Genomic DNA, 19,120 nt, shown 5'->3' with positions numbered 1-19,120 from the left:
ACGCACCCCTTTCCCCGCTGCTGTTTTTAGCGGCCGTCTTCACACCAAGGGAAGAGATTTATCGCCTCACCTTACTCTCTTTCCTTAAAATGTTTGTTGCGGATGTGATGGCTGTAGAGTCCCCCATCCTCCCCGTGAAGTTGTCCAGCAAAAGCGGAGGCCGTGTGGGTTTGACACAGTCTGGGGCGACCACTGGGCTGTCTACCCTCCCCAATAACACGGACAGGATACTTTTGGTGCTTCCTGCCTCACGGGATTGCCATGGATCAATCCATAAACATTTATTAAGCACCCATCATGTGCCGGGCACTGCGCTAAGTAAGCACTGGACTCTGGGGATAGAGTGCTAGCCCTGGAAGCAGGAAGACCTGAGTTCAAGTGCAGCCTCAGATGCCTATTAGTTGTGAAACCCTGGGCAGTCACTTCACTTCTCTGGGCCTGGGTTTCTTTATTTCTAAAATGGGAATAATAGTAGCACCTAGCTCACGGAGTTGTTGTAAGGAGCAAATGAGATAAGGTGTGTAAAATGCTTTGAAAACCTGCAAGTGCTGCATCGATGGCGGCTGTCATCGCTGCTGTTTGACCACACCCAGCTGACCATGGCTGTTGGATCTTAAGTCGGAGGTTCCTGCGCAGTATTGAGCCGTAGAACCTCAGACTTTCCTTTCGTCAGCGGACACGCCCACAGCTGAGCTGCCTCTGGTCTTCAGCGGGTTGCTCCACTCTCTGGACCTACTTGTGGTTGTTCCCTGCCCTTCCCGGGTAGTGTGTGGGACACCTTCTGACCCGAGGGGCTCAGCTCCCAGTGTCATCTGTTTTCTTGTCAATCCTGTCCAAGGGGTTTTCTTGGCAAAGATACTGGAGTGGTTCACCATTTCCTCCTCCAGTGGATCGCCCTTTGTCAGAACTCTCCACTAAGACCTGTCAATCTTGGGTAACCCTGCGTGGCATAGCTCAGAGTTTCATTGAGCTTGCAGGCCCCTCCACCATGACAAGGCAGTGATCCAGGAGGGGACCCCAGACATGGGGACGATACCACTCTGATGTCAAAAAGTGAAAAAAAAGTCAGAAGCCTCTTTGATGAGGGCAAAAGATGAGAGTGTAAAAGCTGGCTTGAAGCTTAACATCAAAAAATTACAATCATGGAGGCAGCTAGGTGGTGCAGTAGATAAAGTCCTGGCCCTGGATTCAGGAGGACCTGAGTTCCAATCCAGCCTCAGACTCTTGACAGGTACTAGCTGTGTGACCCTGGGCAAGTCACTTAACCCTCATTGTCCCACCCCCCAAAAATTATGATCATGGCATCTGGTACCATCACTTCCTGGCAAACAGAGGGAAAGGGAAGAAATGGAAGGAGTGTCAGATTTTCTATTCAGAGATCCCTGAAGATGGCAACTGCAACCACGGAATTCAGAGACACTTGCTCCTTGGAAAGGAAAGCTATGGAAAATCTGGACAGCGGACGAAAAAGCAGACATTACCTTGCTGACAAAAGTCTGTCTACTCAAAATTAACACTCCGAGTTGGACTGTAAGGAAAACTGAGCACCAAAGAACTGATGCTTTCCAATTGTGGTTCTGGAGAAGACTTTGAGAGTCCCTCAGCCAGCAAGGAGGGCAAACCAACCAATACTGAAAGCTATAAATTTAGGATATCCATTGGAAAATATACTTAAGCTGAAGCATAAATACTTTGGTCACACACTAAGAAGATGGGATTCATTGGAAAAGACTGTTGTTGGGATAGATTGAAGGGGAAGGGAGAAGGGGATGGAAGAGGCCGAGCTGGCTAGATGGGGTCATGGAACAATGAACATGATCTTGCATGGACTTGGAAGGTTAGTGGAGGAGAGCAGCCTGGCCTGGTGTGGCCCATGGAGTCACAAAGAGTCAGACACGACTGGACAGCAGCATTAGCATTCCTGATAAATCAACAAGCATCTATTCAGGGCTTACTCTGAGCTTGTCACTCTGAGAGTGCCATCAGTTAAGAAAATGAATGGGAAATCAGAGGCAGTATAGCATAGTGGCTAGGGTCCTACTGGGCCTAGAGTCAGGAAGATTGGGTTTTGAACCCTGTCTCAGACATTACCAGTTGTGGGACCCTGGACCAGTCACTTACCTTCCCTTAGTCTCAGTTCCCTTCTCTGCAGGATGAGGGTCTTAGAATCATGTTGTATGAAAGGAAAAGAAGTTAACCTTCCCCTTGATAAGTGTGGAAGAGGTCCTAGTGAACTTTACAACATATACATGGTGAACTTATTGCTACCTATTCTGTGGCATCTGCTTTTTCTTTTTTCTTTTTGTGAGGCAATTGGGTTAAGTGACTTGCCCAGGGTCACACAGCTAGTAAGTGTTGTGTCTGAGGCCAGATTTGAACTCAGGTCCTCCTGATTCCTAGATTCCCCCTGCTTTTTCTTTTTTAGGAGCTATGTGCTGTAGTTGTAATGGATGAAGTGATGAGCCTGGAGTTAGGAAGACCCAGGTTCAAATTCTACCTCTGACATGTAATAGGTTTGGAACCTCAGCCAGTCACTTAACTCTAAAGCCTCAATTTCCTCATATGAAAGCATGAGGGAGGTCCCTTCATAGGTACTACATTGACAATCCTGTAATGATGAAACCTATTTTGAACCATCGAAATGTGTTGCTGGCTGCCAAGGTCCCTAGAATGTTATTGGTCCAGAGACTGGGGCACACGAGGTTAAAGGAGCCAGGGATATTTCACCTGGAGAAGAGCTGACAGAGGAGAGGTGGGCTCTGTCTTGTGTGTACTATGAAGGACTGGAGAAAGCTGGCCTGAAAAGAGGAGGATTTAGCCATGGGACCAGAAGGGGAGGGCACTGCAGAGCTGCAGGGGCTGAGTAACAGTGACGGGGAAGGGTCAAGGCATCAGCTGCATCATGCACAGTCTATGCCCTTCCCATCCTACCCTGGCTCTGACAAGCCCTTTGACTTCGGGGAATTCATGGAAATGTCTTTGAACCTCAGTTTCCACAAGTGCAAGATGGGGGAGGGTGGTTAGCAACACCAACACTGCGGACCTCACAGGAGTGTGGGGAGGGGGGGCTGGGAACATGAGCCAATGACACCTGAGTGACTGTGTGTTCTCCATATCCCTTTTCTAGGCCCCTGCAAGTTCATACCAGCAGCTCACATGGGTTGAGCACTTGAAAGTTCACAGTGCTCTCCCCACAACTACTACTGAAGGTGTGCCGGTCTTTAAGACCCCCTCCCCCCTTTTTCATGGGTACATGATGGAGACACGTGATCGCTGGAAACCAGCATCAACCTGTCCATCAACCAACCTTCCCAAGTCCACAGAGACGACAACACGAGCAGAGGAAAGGAATTGGATCTGCCTTGGTGATCTGGCTTAGAAGGAGGGCCTCCTCCTGCTGATTCCATGAGCAGGCAGAGTTAATCGCATCCTGCCTGGAGACCTTCATGAGCTCCAGTGCCTTGCCTGGTGTGACCGGAAGCCGGACAGAGGCAAGTATGGGGAGTGAAGCTGCCTATTCTGAGCCTTCATGGACCATCTCTGTCCTTCAGCAGGAAGCAGCCCCACCTGCCTTTAACTTGGCCTGCGATGCAGGAGGAAGCTGGAGTGTGGCTGGGTAGAGGAATGAGACTCTCCAGGCCACACTCAGTCCCACTTCTGAGCTCAGATTGCCTGGGGAACCCTGGGGAAGACACAGACTTCCTGTCCCTGGGAGGATATCACCTTCTGCCCCTGGATTTTATAACAAACCTGATCCGCGATTCCAGAATGAGCAGCAGGACCTGGACATCCCCAAGGAAGTGGGTGAAGCTGGATCACAGATTTTCCTTAATTCACTAAGTTTGATGAATGTCCCAGGGACACGCATGCTGTTAGGAGGCACATTGGCCCATTGGGAAGAAAAGTTCTGCCCATAGTTTAGCACTAATGCCAATACCACAGTTGTTAATAGGGTCTGATTTCCTGCCTCACAATTGGACCCTGTAATGGACCCAGTTTAAAAAAAATAAAGAGGAGAAATATAGAATATAGAATGATGTCTTGAGGGAATGGTAGGGTCTAGTGAAATCCTCTCTCTCTCTCTCTCTCTCTTGCTCTCTCTTTTCTTCCCTCCCTCCCTCCCTCCCTCTCCCTGTCTTTCTGTCTATTTGCCTGTCTTTGTTTCCTTGTTTCCTTCCTCCCTTCCTCCCTCCCTTCCTTCCTTCCTTCCTTCCTTCCTTCCTTCCTTCCTTCCTTCCTTCCTTCCTTCCTTCCTTCCTTCCTTCCTTCCTTCCTTCCCCCCTCCCTCCCTCCCTCCCTCCCTCCTTTCTTTCTTTCTTTCTTTCTTTCTTTCTTTCTTTCTTTCTTTCTTTCTTTCTTTCTTTCTTTCTTTCTTTCTTTCTTTCTTTCTTTCTTTCTTTCTTTCTTTCTTTCTTTCTTTCTTTCCTTTTTTCTTCCATCTGTTTTTATAAAGGATACTAGCATATGTTGGAAATCAACATAGAAGGGACCAGTAGATAGGAGGAAAAGCAGAGAGGATAATGGAGATAGCAATCTTTTGGGAAATGTGGGAGAAGATGGTATCAAGTTAACAAGAAAAGAGGTTAGCCTTGTGGGGGGGGGAGTCTGGAGGAAAGGAAGAGAAAGTGGGGGAGGATATCAAGGGGTTTTGAGGTGAAAAGGGAGCACAGGCTGAATGGTCCCAATATTTCCCAAAAAAGTAAGAGGCAGGACATCCAGTGAGAGAGAGAAGAGGAAGTGCAGTCCTAAAATGCGTACAGAAGGGTGACGAGGATGATGGCGGTTCAGAGCACACACAATTCAATTCTACAAACAGGTTTTAGGCTCTAATGATGTGAAAGGCTCTTCATGAAGTTTGAGAATTAAAAGCTAAATGCCTTGTCAGAATATATTCAAGGAACGGGGGACGTTTAACTTGGGGGGAAAAGATATGGAGTGGGGGCGGGGGACCCATAGCTTTCTGAAGGGCTGTTGCAATGGAAAAGGGATTTGCCTTCTTCTACCTGGCCTCAGAGGCAGAGTCAAGAATAATGGGTGCAAGCTGTCAAAAAGGCTGGTTTGGGCTAGGTGTCAAGACAACCTCTTGACAACTCGAGCTGTCCCGGAGTGCAGGGGGCTGCCTCCTGAGGCAGTGGGCTCCCCCTTCTTGGATGCCTCCATGCAGACATTCTGAGATCATTTGCAAAGTATATTGTAGGGGCTCCTTCTAGTTCAGGAATTCTGAAGCTCTGGCCTCATTAGCTTCCTCTTGGTGGGATGCTGCACTTATTCCCTTAACCAGATGAAAGACTTTCCTTTGCGTTCTCATTCCTCTCTCTGTATATTTGCGTGTGCGCATGAGCTACTTTTCCTTTAGATCTCCGTTCACTCTCTATACAATCTAGAAATATCGGTTCATTGCTTTGTTTTCCTTTTTTTCTCCTGGGCATTTCCATGGAGATCCATTCTATCTCTTCCTTTGGCATGGCCATACAGTGTAGAAAGAACCTGGATCCTTTGACTCCAAGCCTGTGCTTTGACAAGGAAATGTGGCCTTCTGGGTAGAGTCAGCCAGTGAGTGGACAAGGGTAACTGGCTGTGTGGTTGGAACATGCCCTGGCTGAACCTGGGACTGCTGTGAGAACAGGGCACTGTTTGTCGATTTCTAAGGCAGTGGATCTCACACTGAGGGACATGACTCCCCCGGGATCTGTGGAGCCACGTGTAGACTCAGCAGCATCATTTCCGTCTTTCTTCAGCTCCAACCAAATCTGCCACGTTTCCACGTAATGGATAAACAAATAGCCCTTCCTGAGACTGAACAAGCATTCTGTTTCCCATTACTTGGAGGAGGAGGAGGAGGAGTATGGCATACAAACAGAGCTCATAGTGAATAGTGCAATAAAGATTCATTAAAAGCCTCCCTGAAGCCAGGTTGTGCTTCTAGGCATCGTGTAAGAAGGGTGGAGTGGAAGGCATGATGGATTTGGACTCAGAGGACCTGGGTTCCTCAGCCACTTACCGGTTGTGTGACTCTGGGTAAGTCCTTTGACCTCTCTGAGCCTCAGGCTTTTCATTCATAAAATGAAGGGTTGGACTAGATGGCTGCTGAGATCTGGAGCTGAGTGGTGCAGTGGATAAAACACTGGCCCTGGAGGACAGAGACTGTGATTTCAAATCTTACCTCAGAGTTTACCAGTTGTCTGACCCTGGGCAAGTCCCTTAGCCCAGATTGTCTTAAAAATAACTATCCAGGGCCATCTCCAGTCACCCTGATTTATATCTTGCCCCTGGACCCAGATGACTCTGGAGGAGAGAGTGAGGTTGGTGATCTTGCATAGCCCTCCCTCACTTAAATCCAATTCAGTTCAGGTCATGACATCACCCTGATGTCACGGTCCTCTTTGTGAACAAAGGACAAACAACAACAACAATGATCCAGCTTCCTTAGTGGACAGAGCTAAAGAGTCTGACTGCCACCCTGGCCACCTTGAAGCTTTTCGATATTTTGGCACCTTTGTGCTCAGGAAGCTTAGCTGCCCCATGGCCCTAAGGTGTCCTTGAACCTCTTTGGTGTCTGCAATGGTAAAACATTTGTTTCTGGCTATCTGCCTAGAGTCGTGTGATGGCTTAGCTCTCCCAGGCCTCAGTTTACCCAGTTTGTATGTCCCTCATGGAGGCCTGTGACCACTCAGGAACAAGGATTAGTCAGAGAAAGTGGAGAAAGTTCTCAGGATGTCAGTGACACAAAGGGCTTGCTCGTCCCCTCCCCCACCCCAGCCTTTTCTATTCTCACCAAGAACTGCAAATGTCTCCTTCCTCTCCACTGAATTCCTGTGTATATTCATAGACTATGCTTGCCCTTGTGACCAGCTGGGCTTAGGAGCTTATTTCTCCTATTCAGATGGGTTGCCAAAGTAGGGAGGGGTAACTTCTTAGCCTTTCCCCTTATCTAATGGCATCCTTTGCTTTAAGAAAGGGAGGATAGGATGAAGAACAACATGGAGAGGTTTGGGAGAGGGATCAATCCCATTTTCAAAGTTATATGAATCCATCTCGATTGGATTTCCTGTCTTCTAAGGTCCATTTCCTGGATTTTGTTGTTTCCAGCTCATTCTCTACTCATGGCCTCCTCCCATCCTTCATAGGGGCATGGGTGTGACCTTGGCTCATGGAATGGGGCCAATGAAGGACAAGCTCTGGGCACATCCTGTCAGGCTAGAACAACTCAGAAGATGGGTCAGACTGATGGACTCTGTGTTCTGAGGATGAGTGTACTGAAGTCCAAAGAGGCTCATCATCTGTTTGCGGGGGGGGGGGATCTTTATGGTTTCTTTTTGATAATAAGCACTTTTATTTAAATTTTTGAGTTCCAAATTTTATCCCTCCTTTCCTACTTCCCTTTCCTTCTCCCTGAGGCAGTTAAGCAATCAGATATAGGTTATACATGTACAGTTATGTAAAACATCATCATATTAGTCATTTTGTATAAGAAAATTCAAATAAAAGAAAAAGAATGAAAGTAAGAATGTGAAAAATACCCTGCTTTACTCTGTGTTCCATCAATATCACTTCTTTCTTTGGAGGTGGATAGTGTGCTTCATCATTAGTCCTTTGAATTGCCTTGGATCAATGCATTGTTGACAATAGTCAAGTTCATTCACAATTCTTCTCCATTCCATCATGATACCAGGCATGATTTCTATCCCAACCACCCAACTGAAATTACTCCCTCCAACCAAGGTCATGGATTATCCCTTCAATGCCACACGTTCCTGTTTCTTATCCTCTCTGACTTCAGGAGCTTTGTTTAAATTTTAAAATGTTCCCCCAATATAAAAAAATCTACCTTCTTTCCCTCCCTCCTCCCTAATTAAAAAAAAAACTTATAAAAATATACATAGCCACAGAAACAAATTCCTGCATTGGCTGTTTACACAAACACGCATACTCACACATGCACACACACAGAGTCTGCATCTTGAGTCCATAACTCTTCTCTCAGGAGGTATGCAGCATGCTTCATCATGAGTCTTTTGGGATGGTGGTTGGCCAATTCATTGATCAATAGCAGCCTGTGGTGCAATAGATAGAATATTGGACTCGGAATCAGGAGGGCCTGAGTTCAGGTCTGGTCTCAGGTAGACTGTGTAACTCTGCCTAAGTCCCCTAACTTCTGTCTGCTTCCATTTCTTCAGCTGTTCAGTAGCTATAAGAATTGCCCCTTTGTCCTGGAGTTCCGAGGATCAGATGCTATATGTACAGTGCTTTGCAAACATCACAGTGCTGCAGAAACGCTGATCACAATTCTGAAGCCTTTCAAAGTTTTTTGTCTTTATAATGTTGTTGTCATTGAACAGTTTGTCCTCCTGATTCCATTCACTTCACTCCATTCACAGACGTCTCCTCGGGTTGATTAGAAGCCGTCATCTTCATCATTTCTGGTTGCACAATCTCCTTCTGGCACTATACTTTCTATCACTTTCCCAGCCATTCTCTGTTCCCACTTTCTTATCACTACAAAAAGAACTGCTCACAATCTCAGTGCACACAGAGTCCTGTCCTCTTTCTTAGACCCCAGTGGAGCAGAGACCCTTCGAAGCTCTTGACCATCTCATCCCTCCCGGGTATTTCCTCCTCCTTTGGCTTTTGTGACTGTGCTCATCCCTGAGTTCCTCCTGTTCGGGCCCTTCTCCCAGTCTCCCTTACTGGGGTGTCTTCTGCCTCCACCCTCCTAAGCATGGATGTTCCTGAGGACTCTGTCCTGGGTCCTCTTTTCTTCTCTCCCTAGATTTTCTTCTTGCTAACCTCATCAGTTCCCATGGTTCCAATGATCATCTCTGCTCAAATATCTCTGTATTCAGTCCTAATCTCTCTCCCAATTCCCATTTTTGAATCTCCACTCGCCTGATGAAGACATTTATTTGCCTTTGGGCTGTCACCCTGGCTTGTCTACCATACCTAGGATTCACTCTCTGGCTCCCCTCTCTTTGTTTTGTTTTTGTTTTTGTTTCTGTTTTTGTGAGGCAATTGGGGTTAAGTGACTTGCCCAGGGTCACACAGCTAGTAAGTGTCAAGTGTCTGGGGCTGGATTTGAACTCAGGGACTCCTGAATCCAGGGCCAGTGCTTTATCTACTGCTCCACCTAGCTGCCCCTGGCTCCCCTCTCTTGAAATCTTTGACTGTTTCTAAGGCCCAGATGTGGGGCCGCCTCCACCAGGAGGCTCTCCTTGATTGTCCCAGTGGAAAGTGGCCTCTGCCTCTCCGCGTTTTCCTAGGATGCTTTGTCTAGAGTTCTCCTTTCCCATGCCATTCTACCTTGTATTTGTGCGTGTCTTTCATTGCCACTGTTTGAGTGTAAGTTCACTGAGGGCCAGGCTTTTCCAGTCTGAATTCATGTTACTCCCTCCATGAACTTTCTATTTAAATCAAAGAGGTTTCCCAATACAACACACTGTTACTGTGCTTAGATTTGGTATGAACTTTATATTTATTTGTAGCTACCCAGGATTCCTCAGAAGTACATAAGATACTCAAGGCCAGGGACTGTATCGGTTGTCTTCATGATCCTGGCATTGAGCACATTCTATCCCTGTCACATTCCAGGTGCTCAGTAGATATTGGGTGAATTCCGTTGATTTGAGGGCAGAGACTGTATCATTTTTCAGGCATGCTACCCCCAGTGCCAGGGACATTGTCTTGCACATGATAAATATTTGTAGGATTGGGTAGAGTTTGATAGAAATCCTCATAATTAGATTGCAACATGTTTCCTGTGATGACTGGAACACATCAAGTGGAACACAAGGACACGAGGAAGGGCAGTTTGGACTGGAGATGGAGGTCAACTGGCCCTTCACTGAGAACCGGGGCTAGCAGATAGATGGACAGGGTGAAGTGGCCCTGCTGTTCCCTCCCCATCCTAAAGCAAACAGAAGAAGGCCATCCAAGCATTGGATGGGTTCTCGGTGGAAGACTTATTGGAGGGCATGGACGTAGCTGGCACTGGACAGATGAGGGATGAAGAGATGATGACACTGACCCACAAGAGTCAATTTTGTCATGTCTCTCCACTAGACTCTAAGTTTCCTGAGGTCAGGGACCATGGACTTTCCTCCTTGGATGTCTACTCCAGTGCTAGCCACTCTGGGAATGACTGGTCACTGAGAATGAGTGGCTGGGTGTCCCTCTGGCCAGGGGCTGGCCCAGTCTGCCATGCTGAGCCTGGCCAGTGGGAGACCTGGCTACCTCCAACCCCTGACTACCTGAAGTGAGAAAAAATGGCTAGTACTGAGGATCACTGGGCATTTTTCAGTGGATCAGCATGGTGTTATTTAGCCCAGATATTTCTGTAACTGTGGTATGCTGGGAAAGTGTCCTGACATCAGTGGGGCTCAGCCTCACACTTCCACCTATGTGGTGTGGTGGTCTCATCAAAATAGGCCAGAGCAGTAATAGAAGCCAGGTGGTGTGCCCTCCTAGCCTGCCAGTGCCGACTCCCTGGCTCTGCCCCTCTAGAGGGGCTCCCCTTTGTTTCTGAGAGTCTCTTTGGGGAGGATCAGGCTGACTGGATTCCTGTCCTAATGCCATGTTTAGAAATTTGGCTTTCTTTCCCTTCTGCTTTTCTAATGCCAGTAACACAGACAACACTGGCATGTAGTAGGCACTAAATAAATGCGTAGCAGTTCATTGACTTTTCTGAGGCTTTGGGCTCACAAAGCCCTTTTCTTACACTGCTCTTGGGATGCTGGTACTGCAGCTATTACACCTACTGCACAGATGGGCAAATGAAATGAGAAATGTGGAGGTTTTATTGTCTCTTCAGGGAAATATAGCAGGGTCTCCTGCTCAGGTCAGGACTGGATGCTGTATGAGGTTGCTCTCAGTTTGGACGTTCTGTTCACATGATTTAAACCATGGATTAATGAATTTAAATCAGTGGATTAATATTGGATAATAAACATCCCTAGAAAATGAGAGGTTTATAAATCTAGGAGTCAGATGGTTACTGAAGGCAAGAACTCAATCTGCTGAACTCTGGGGAGTTAGCAGACTGCAGGCTCAGTCTGAGTCACCAGTGATATAGCAGCCAAGAGAAAAGAAGTCATTGTTTGGGTGGCACTGGGAGAGGGGGAGGGAGTGTCCAGGACCAGGGAGATGAGGATCCCTTTGTGCCCTGATCTCATTCTAGCTCATCTGGAGTGTTCTGGGTACCGTATATGAGGAAGGACATCGATAAGCCGGGCAGGGTCCAAAGGAGACCATCAGGATGTGGAATCATTGCCTTGTGAGGACTGCCTACCCTCTGGCACACAGTAGGTGCTGAATAAATGCTGACTAACATGCCCTGTATATATCACTTACCTTCTCAGCCTCAGTTTCCTCATCTGTAAAGTCATGATAATAATAAAAAAAAAACCAAACTTCCCACCACGGTTTTTCTGAGGACCAAATATGACAATATTTGAGAGTGATTCACCAACTTTAAAGTGATATATAAATGCTAGTAGTTATCATTGTTGTTAAATTCTAAATGCATAAAATAAGTTACAGAGAGTTGCAAAGGAAGCCGATTATAGTAAAATACAATTATGGAAATTAAAAAAAATCCTGTTTAAAGTCCTCAGGTTGGGAACCATTGCTTTTCAACCCTATTTATAGGCTGGTCTGCCCCCCCCCCCCTTCTCCATGTTCCTTTCCCCGCCCTCCTGGAAGCTCTCTAACTTGGGCCATCCTCTCTTTCTCTTCCCTTCTTCAGTCTGACTTGGAGATGGATGGCTCCCGTTTATTCCCATTCTTCTTCTTCCCTTCTCTGGATAACCAGTGGCCTAGCCCCAGACACACTCTATACCTCTTCCCAGTGGTCTCTGATACATCCTGGTCAAGGTGACAACTGACACAAAGGAATCTAAGCTTTGTAAATGAATCCTTAGAATGCCTGCACCTTGAACTCCAATCCAATCAGCTCAGACAAATCCCCTCCCACCTCCCAACCCAACTTCCTCCTTTGCCCACAGACAGATAAAGAGCAGGAGGGTGTCCCCAGAGATAGAGATAGAGATAGATAGATAGATAGATAGATAGAGAGAGAGAGAGAGAGAGAGAGAGAGAGAGAGAGAGAGAGAGAACCCTAACCCTAACCCTAACCCTAACCCTAATCCTAACTCTGCTTACTCCCTGGCTAGCACCTAACTATCCAGAGGGAAATACAGACTCAGACCTTAGGGAAGGGCTGGAAAGACCTCAGGACCAGAAGGGCTGCCATCTTTTTGGATGTCAGGACAAACTTAAGCTTCATCATCCTTCCTGTGCTCAGTCACAGTGCTCAGCAAGCTCCTACTATGCACCCAACATGGTGCTAAACATGCAGAGGGGGCTATGAGTACAAAGACTGAAAGAATTCCTACTGTAACTGAGCCTTGCATTCTAATGGGAAGACAAAAAGTACATAAAAATGTATAGCACAAATATAAAGCTAACAAGAACATACATATATATTCACACAAAGAAGTTAAATACTTGGAAGTTGGGGAGGGAGGGAGGGTGGGTGGGCACTAGCACTTAGGGGCAATCAGGGAAGGCTTCATGTAGGAGATGGTACCTGAAGTGAATCTTAGAGAAAGAGAACTCCTTGAGGCAGAGGGGAGGAGGAAGTGCATTCCAGGCATTGGAGATGGCCCAAGCAAAGGCACAGAGATGGGCAATGAAGAGCTGGGTAAGAGAAGCAGTGATGACAGGTACAATGTGGGAAGAGGTGAGGAGACAGTGCATCCCACTTCTGGAGGTCATCGATTGTTGTTATGTTTAGAATTTTGTTCTTTAGAGGCCTGTTCTTTGGGGGCTGACTTTGCTTTCCTTCAAGAACTTTAGGCCATGGGATGCTACCTCATTTTTGCTATGCATTTGCTGGAATCTGAAATCTCAATGGCATTAACTTTTGCCAGGGTTTTTTTTTTCTTCTCAGGGGCACACCTTTCCCTCTTCCTTGATCATGGTTTTCAGGTAGACCAATAATTTTCAAATGATCTCTCCTGGACTTATTTTCCAGGTCAGTAGTTTTTCCCAGAAGATATTTCACATTGCCCTCTATTTTTAAAATTCATTTGGATTTGCTTTATTGTGTCTTGGTTTCTCATAAAGTCACTGGCTTCCATTTGTTCAATCCTAATTCTTAGGCAATTATTTTCATCAGAGAGCTTTTGTACCTCCTTTTCCATTTGACTTTTCAAGCTGTTGACTTTTTTCTCACGTTTTTCCTGCATCACCCTCATTTCTCTTTCCATTTTTTCCTCTACCTCTCTAACTTTATCTTCAAAGTCCTTTTTGAGCACCTCTATGGCCTGAGACCAATTTGTATTTTTTTTGGAAGCTTTAGATATAGGGGCCCTGATGTTGACATCTTCCTCTGAGGGTGTCCCTTGGTCTTCCTTGTTACTCAAGAAACTTTTTATGGTCCTCACCTTTCTCTGTCGGCTCATCTTGCCTCTCTTTTACTAGACTTTTAGCTCCTTAAAGTGGGGCACTGTTTCCAGGCTGCAATATCCCAAGCTTAAGAAGTCCCAGGTGGTATGATTTAAGGAGATTCAGGTTCTTCCCTCGCCCGGCCTGTTTTCTGGTCCTAAATGACCCCAGACCAACTTGCTAATCAACCAGCTTTGTGTGTTGTGGTTGTTAGCTCCGACTAGCCTGTACCCCTCCCCCACCTAGGCCACTTCTACTGGAGCCTACCTCCTGGTTCTCAGCAGGGGTGTAAAATCCAAATTCTGCCTGAGCACCAGCATAGACCCCTGTAGTCTCTCCCCTGCCCAGGGCTCAGCCCTCTCACCAGACTGTGAGCTTAGTTCCAGACGACGCTGGCGCTTCAGCTGATTCAGAGGCTCTGGGGGTCTGCTTCTCTGGTGAGGCCTTCCTGGGACTGGATCTGTGTCAGGGTGACTGTGGGCCGACTCCTGTCTCAGCACAGCAGCTCCCTCCTTCTGACCTTCCAAGCCGTTCTTGGTTAGAAGATGATTTCAGCACATTCTTCTGTGGGTTTTGCTGCTCCGGGCATTTTCCTATGGCATTATTTGGATGTTTTTTGGAGTGATCGTGTCATGAGTTCGGGAGCTCACTCACCTTTCCCTCTTTATCCTTGTCTCTCTATGTCTCCCAAGACCCCTCCATGAATGCCCTCCTCAGTTGCCTCCTTGTGATTTGTGGGTGGCCCAGGCTCCTTAAACCTGGGTCAATAGAATGCAATTTCCAGCCCATTCCCCCTAGATTCAAAGGATCTGAGGACAAACTCAAGAATGGGCTGTGTAGTTGTCATCTTGGGCAGGGGGTACCCTCACTTAGTGTAGAGAAGTTTACCACCTGAAGATTGACTGCTATTTGAGACATTTAAAAAATTATTTAAATTCCCACTCCCACTCCTCAAGAAGTTATGGAAAAATTACTGTCAATTATTGTTTGGGAGATGGCTAAACAAATTGTGGACCATGCATTCAGCAGTGTAAGGGTGGAGTTGCTACACTTTGCAACATCATATTACCAAGCTGTAAGAAGTGACAAAGGTTAATAATGAAGAGAAGCATGGGAAGACTTACATGAACAGATTCAAAGTGAGCAGAACCAGGAAAACAACATGTGTATTGATTGAAACAGAAAAAATAGAAAGGACAATAGGAATGCAACCAGATATTACACTTAGAATGACTGAGTTTAATTTCAAAGGAAAGGTAAAGAAAAGCCTCCCTTCTTCGCAGAGGTGAGAGACAATGGGCATGAGGTGTTGTCTGCCATCAGGGATGTGTAGGCTTTCTTTCTCTCTCCTTTTTTATTCTTTGGTATAAGTGATGACTGGTTCCCTTGGGGGAAAAGGGGAAGAAAATGGATTGAGGAATGAAAGTGTCACAAAATCAAAAGAGAATCAATAAAAAGTGAGGTACAGCTATCTAGGACCAGTGTAAGAGGCCACCTTAGGAAGGCTATAGAATAACATTGCAAGGTTATTCATATTATTAGCAATAAATAGTAACTTTGCTTCCTAATTAGCAAGTGAAGAGAATGGGCACCATTAACAATATTTTAGATACCTGTGAGTTTGTGTTTGGTCAAGTCCCATTGAGGCATTTGGAGGGTGATTCCTTTAAAGCCGTGGTTTCAAGGTCTAGAGCCAGAGCTCTTGGGTTTGGTTCCTGGCTGTGTGTCCTTGGCCCATCACATTTCCCTCTGGGTGTTGCTGTCGAATGGACAGGTTGGATGTGGTGGGGTTCTCTAGGATCTCCCCCATCTCTAGATCTGGGCTTCTATGGGAGAGCTCACTCTGGTTATGCTGTTGATAAATCTAACAGACACCTAATGCAAATCCACCACAGGTCTTGACTCACATCAGTTATTATGGCTTTTAATTTCACATAGTTCTGGGCTCTCTTTCTGGTTTAATTATATGAATGGACACTTTGAGTGACCTTTGGGGTCCTCACCTTGGTGATGCCCTTTGGATGCTGGTTCCTTGTGATCCTGGGATAGATTTTGACCTTGGGTTAGCACCAAATCCCTTCATCTCCTTCTTGCCTCCTTAATTTGGCCCATTGCTCTTATAAGTCTCTTTTTTCTCATCAATGTTATTCATGCTTGTGATAAATGAAAGCATTGCTTTGCAGAGACCTTTCCATTCTTCTCTGAGGCTGCCTCTATTTGCTTTCTCATCACTCTATTTGCTTATGACCCAGTGCATCCAGGTAAAATCCAGAAGTGATTATTTAGCCTTCATGAATTGCTCCAGAGGCATCCTTGCCGCAGATATCACTTATGACACCATATGACCTATCCTGTGACTGATCTGCAGCAGGAAGGAGTTTTACAGAGCCTCTTGAACAATCACCATATCCATTATGAGAGGGACATGAGTTTGCCTCCTCCTTCAAAATATCACTGCAGTAAGAAACAACAAGAAAGCCCCAAGGACTTTCTCTTTGGGCTTGCTCTTGATGGGGAGGTTGGCTGGGTCTAGTAGGGAAGTCCTTCTAGAGTTCTCACAAACATCTTGGGCTGAGTGGGGACAGAGATATTTTGCTGGATTAAACAGTGAACTACCTGCATTGTATTTATTCAGTAAGGGGAGGATAGATTGCTGCTTCCCTCACCATATGCCCTTCCTATTCTCCTGGGAAGGTGGGGCTCAGAGAGTTTTGCTTTAGATGAGTGTTTTGTCTTGTCACAAATGCTGATCAGCCCTGACATCCTCCTACCACAGGAAGGTCAGTTCTCTTGGCTAGGATAATGGCCAAGGAAGCCCTCCCCAGTTAGCTCCATCTACCTCCTTCAGCTCTGTCTCCCAGCCTCAGGGCCCCATTTCCTGGCATCCTGGCCGGGCTGAGCACTGGTCCCAGAAGTCCCAGAATTACAGGTTCACAGAACTTTAGACCTGGAAGGACCTCAGTGGCCATTCAACCCAACGCAATTCATGATAGGAATCCCCTCTGTCTGTCCCTGACAAGTGGTCATCCAATCTCTGTTTGGCGATCCGCAGTGAGGGGGTGTCCACCTCCACCCCCAGTCAGGCCTTCTCACTTTGGGGATGTTTTCCCTGATGGCTTCATTCCAACTCTCTCCCTTTCTCCTGGTTTTGCCCTCTGAGGGCTGAGAGAACGAGGCTGCTCCCTCCTCTTCATGTTGCCCTTCAGACACATGAACAGAGTGCTCATACTCCTGCCTCCCTCCCCCCAAGTCTTCTCCTCTCAACCCCCAAGTCCCCAATTCCTTCAAGCCTCCTATGTCATGGATTCAAGGCCATTGGTCAGCATGGTAGTCTCTTCTCTATACTCTCCATTTTATCAAGGTCCTTCTTGAGTCATGGTCCTCAGAACTGCAGACAGGTGAGTTCTTGTGTTAATTGGAGCACCAAGTGAGTTCTAGTGAGGGCAGTCAGTGGGATGCTCAACTCTCTATTCTCAATGCAGTCCAAGATCCCATTCACTTTTAGGAGGTACCACATCCCACTGCTTACTAATATTTGAGTTCGAAGTCCACTCTAATGCCTTAATTCTTTCTCAAATGACTGAAGTCTCTTCAGGCCTCCCCCATGTTATACTAGGGAGGTTGATTTTACTGAGGGATCAAGGCTACATTGATACCCATTGAATTTCATCTTAGTCGATCCAGCCTGAGCTCGATGGAGCCTCTTAAGAACCTTTGGTTCTGTCACCTACTCTGTTAGCTTTCCCTGTCAAACTCATGGCTCCCACAAATCTGATGAGAAGAAAATTGATGAATGTATTCAAATCCTGGAAAAGAATGCTAAGCAGCAGGGGACTGAGTGGTGATCCCTGGAGCACTCCGTCAGAGACCTCAGGCCAGGTTGGCTGAACCATTGGCAGCAACTTTTGGAGTCTGGCCACTAACCCATTCTGCATCCACCTAATTGTGTTACTGTTAAGACTTTCTCTTTCCATATGCTGCTCCACAAGGTCTTTCCTAAAATCTCGGTAAACAGCCTTTCTGTTACTTGTCAAAGAGGAGATGAGGTGAGTGTGGCATGAAGTCAGGCTGGCCTGTTGGACCGCCCCTTCCCCTTTGAGATGAATGAGATTAGCAGGAAAACAACAGCATTTATTAAGGGCACCCATGTGGTGTAGGTGCATCTAGTGGTTGGGTTCTCACTAATCATCTCTCTAATGAGCTGGTCTAGAATGTCCTCAGGAATTGACGTCAAGCTCACTGATGTATATAGTTGGGAGACTCTTTTCTCCTGCACATCCACACACTTGTCTTCCTTCAGTAATGTCGTTCATCTGGGCCAAGGGCAGTGTCATTCTCTCTTGCTGACTCCTAACCTATGGTGGATATTAACTCTCTACGAGTCATTCCTGTAACATCCTTTCTAGTACAAAGATCTCTCTCTGTGGCAGAGGAAAAAGCCAATAAGACCTGAGCAGTTCCATCTTCTCCTGATCCTCAGGTATCACTGTTCCATCTTCCCCAAACAAAGGTCCTCCTATCCTGCCTTTGATCTTTTCCCCTCCATGTAGCTGAAACCCCTTTTCTTGTCTCCTCTCTGTGCCTCAGCCCAAGCTCTCTGGAAGGAGGGGTCAGTCACCTGGACTTCCACCTACTCTCGCTGCCATTGGCTTGTGGGGGGTCCTGACACAGCCTCGCTCATTGGGAGGGGCTGAGCTTTGTTCCCTGTGCAGTCCCAGACAAGGGGAAACATGGGCAAACACCAAATTGGTCCTGAAAAGTCCTGGGCCTCAGTCCTAGCCCTGCTGCTAACTTGCTTCCTGACCTTGGGTAAGTCACTTGATCTCTATAGGATGAGGGGGAGGAGCTGGGAAGGTCCCTTCCAGCCTCAGCCTCTGACCCTGAGAGTCAGGAATCCTCTGCTCCGTGACCGGGTGAACACAGAGCTTGGGACGCGACGCCCTAATGCTCGACATGGAGATGGGAGTATTTTGGCTGTCTCTGAAACGAGGCCTCAGATGAGCTGACCTCCAAGCCCCCTCCAGCTGTGTTTGTGATCCTTTGCCCCAGTGGAGCTGCAGTCAGAGGATCTGGGTTCGAGTCCTGCCTTTGACTTTATGACCTGTGTGACTGTGACCAAGGCGCCAAACATTCTTGAGTTTCCTCATCTGTATGATGATGATGAGGTCCCTCGGAGCTCTGAATCTGGTCTACTTCCCAGAGCTGTAGGAACAATGTTTCCAAGTCGGGAAGTTCCACAAGATGGGGTTGCCGTGGGTAAGATACTAGCCTGGGCTCCAAGCAGCTTTCAGCTTGACTCCAGCTCTGACACTTGGGGCTTCTGTGACCCCTGCACCCATTGGCCCCAGCTCACAATTCCCTTGGCTTCTTTACTGGCTTCTGGCACCAGGGAAGGGGCGCCCCGCTGGCTCCCCTGCCCTTGTAAAGTGGCCCCACCTGAGCTCTGAGCCCCGGCCGTGCCTCCTGCAGAAAGGCTAGGCAGGATTTATGGGCCCTGCTCCATCAGATTAGCAGAAACAACTCTGGGGACTTCTCCCACTCTGGGTGAAATGCGGTTAGACCACATTGCAGCCCTCCCGGGCCTGCTGAGCAACCCCATGCCTGCTGCCTGCTGGGCTTGGCTTTTTCTGAGCTAATGAGCCCCAGGGAAAGGTTGGGGGCTGGACAGGAGGTGAAAAGC

General features: G+C 47.1%; 1 non-coding gene across 1 annotated transcript; it reads left to right on the top strand.

Moving 5' to 3' along the window:
• The first annotated feature begins 2,170 nt into the window (after positions 1-2,170).
• LOC122745155 lies at positions 2,171-2,297 on the top strand. The gene has a single exon (XR_006355432.1). It is a non-coding gene; the product is annotated as a U6atac minor spliceosomal RNA (small nuclear RNA).
• The last annotated feature ends 16,823 nt before the right edge of the window (positions 2,298-19,120 follow it).

The sequence above is a fragment of the Dromiciops gliroides genome, chromosome 2 (assembly GCF_019393635.1).
Source record: "Dromiciops gliroides isolate mDroGli1 chromosome 2, mDroGli1.pri, whole genome shotgun sequence".
NCBI classification, from domain to species: Eukaryota; Metazoa; Chordata; class Mammalia; order Microbiotheria; family Microbiotheriidae; genus Dromiciops; species Dromiciops gliroides.
The sequence above is the reverse complement of the archived record's forward strand: the minus strand, read 5'-3'. Positions and strand labels throughout refer to the sequence as shown.